The sequence below is a fragment of the Octopus bimaculoides genome, chromosome 19 (assembly GCF_046866305.1).
Source record: "Octopus bimaculoides isolate indiv1 chromosome 19, ASM4686630v1, whole genome shotgun sequence".
Classification (NCBI taxonomy): Eukaryota; Metazoa; Mollusca; class Cephalopoda; order Octopoda; family Octopodidae; genus Octopus; species Octopus bimaculoides.
In genome coordinates, this window is record NC_142946.1 from 23,730,593 (window position 1) to 23,733,258 (window position 2,666).

Sequence of the window (2,666 nt, forward strand, 5' to 3'; positions counted from 1 at the left end):
ATGTACTCTATCTCGGTGTTTTGGGACTTTTCGCAGTCTATACTACAGACACTCACTTGTTCTGTGTTTTTTCTCACACACACACTTGTGCACTCATACATTTTCTTTCCTTTCAGGGAAAACAAACACTCAGACTTTTACATCGCGTGATTCCAGTTTCCTGGACAGTTGTCATCACGGTTGTTTTGTCATTGTCATTTCATTTATACGTTGCATGCATGTATTTCACAAGTGTACATTTCATTTCTTTGAATTTTCTTTGTGTGTGTTTGTACCACATCTTGTGGCCATTAGCGAAAACCTCGAAGAAAAATTTCTTAACCCAAGATGAAAAAACGACCGTGCGAACTCAAAAAGGAGAAAACGTGTCACACGGTCGAACACCAAAATATATATCAAAGATGATATACAAGTAATTACGTTATACTACGAACATTAGTGAATTCGTAAATACCAGTAATGAGACGATAGAAAAAAAAAACAACCGTATGAAATGAATAACAAGAGTTATTGTGTGGCATAAAATATGTATGTATATGTGAGAGTGTGAATGCGACATATAATAACATAATAAAAAGCAGGCCGTAATTCCTGTCTGTTTTTCGTGAGTGGAAAAATCCACTCTAATAGAGGCGAGAATAAAAACCGCGCTTGTTGAGTCGTGTTGACTATGGTTGGAGATGTTGGTAATCTGTAGTTCAGTCTCCATGGCCGTATTTGTTCTTTAGTCGGGTTCACCAGTTATAAGTTGGTAGTCCAGAATTCATGCTGCGTTTTTTCTTCGTCGGGGTCACCACTTTAGTAGAAGGTGGGTTATTGCAGCTCAGCAGGCTGCGTGATCGAATCACGTCGGGGGTCACCACTTTAGTAGAAAGTGGGTTATACATCTTTAGATGCATACCTGACTTTCCTACTATAAACTTAGAATATAACGGAACGCTGAACTCCAGACTATCAACTTAAACAACATTTTTATTCAGGTGGTGAATATATACATCTTTAGTTCTTGTTGTTACAGCTTCTGTGTGTATGAGCATAGTTGTTGGGACGTGGGTATGTAGTTGCAAGCGAGCTGTTGAGTGTAAGTCCGAAAGATGTAGAGAGACAGCTTAACACGTCCAATGCTCATGGTCGGCCGACCGTAAAAGAGATAGAATAGAAGCGGGAACGCTTGCTTGTTTAATTCCACGCATGCGTGAGACTACGCATGCGCACAGCATTACTACACGTATGTTAAGTGATAGGATATAAAAAACTTAGTTCAATTAAAAAAAAAGATACACTTTTCACTATCCAATCACCACCACCACATCCATCTCCACCCATACTATCACCACCTCCATCTCTCTACCTACACCTCTTCTCTCTCTGCCTTTCTTTAACCTCACCCTCTGCTAAAATTACATTTTTAACTCTCCTTTTCTACCTTCATCTAACTTTTTTAACCATGTAATAAATATTTATGTCTTTATTACCCAGAGGGGGACAAACAAGGACAGACAGTGCATAACTGGTACTTATTTAATTGACCCCGAAAGGATGAAAGGCAAAGTCGACCTCGGCGGAATTTGAATTCAGAATGTAACGACAGATGAAATACCACTAAGCATTTTGCCCGGCGTGCTTACATTTCTGCGAGCTCGCCACCTTTTAGCCATGTAATAGATATTACGTTCTCCTACCTCATGTCATGGATGCTTCTCTCACCTACTTTCTGTCTCACTCTTCACCATATCCTCTTTTTCTCTTTCCTTTTCCTTTCTCTTCTCTTTCCCTTGAACTAATCACGTGAAAGTGTTACAATTACATTCCCTCTACCTCATGTTATAGACGTTTCTCTCTCCTTCAATTTCTCCTTCTCACTTTTCTTTCTTCCTCTTTTTCTCTAATCACATACAAGCATTACCAATAGGCTAAGTAATGTAATGACAAGCAGAATTATTATGATATATATGCATATATCAATATGTTATATATATACATATATCAATATTATATATATATATGGATCTCTCCTTTCAGCATTCCAGAAGGCCTGAAAGAGTCGGGCTCATGCTAGGGGCCTGTGAAACTTGAAGTAGCACAGAACCGAATCAAACTGTTTTAAATAACACACACACACACACATTCATATACAGGGTATTTGGGCTAAATTTTACAGCTTGCATAAAAGGAAAAGAAATCACAATATCTCAACCAAACATAAAAGTATTTTAAAATATCAAAAAGTATTAAGTAGATTATGGCTGGGAGATAACAGTTTACTCAAAGCACCTGTTCTCAGCTTCCACCACTGCCTTGAGTTGGCTCCAGAATCTGGCACATGTGTTCCTCACTATCTCCCTGGGAAAATCTTCAAACACCTCTTTGGTCTTCACTACTAGCTCGACCTTGATGTTGCATGCAGAGCGGTTGGTGTCATTCTCTACTATGCTCCATACATAGTAATCCATAGGATTACAACTGGGAGGATTAGGAGGCTAGAAATTGGGGCTGGTGAAGTCATGTACATTCTCCAACAACTACTTCTGACCCTTTCTGGAGGTATGGCAAGGAGCTGAACCCTGCTGCCACACATGGCTTTCCAGCAGTAACGCTCTCCAGCCAGGATTTGACCACAGTCTCCAGCAGCTTTACATAGCTATCTTATACATGTGGCATGTGTG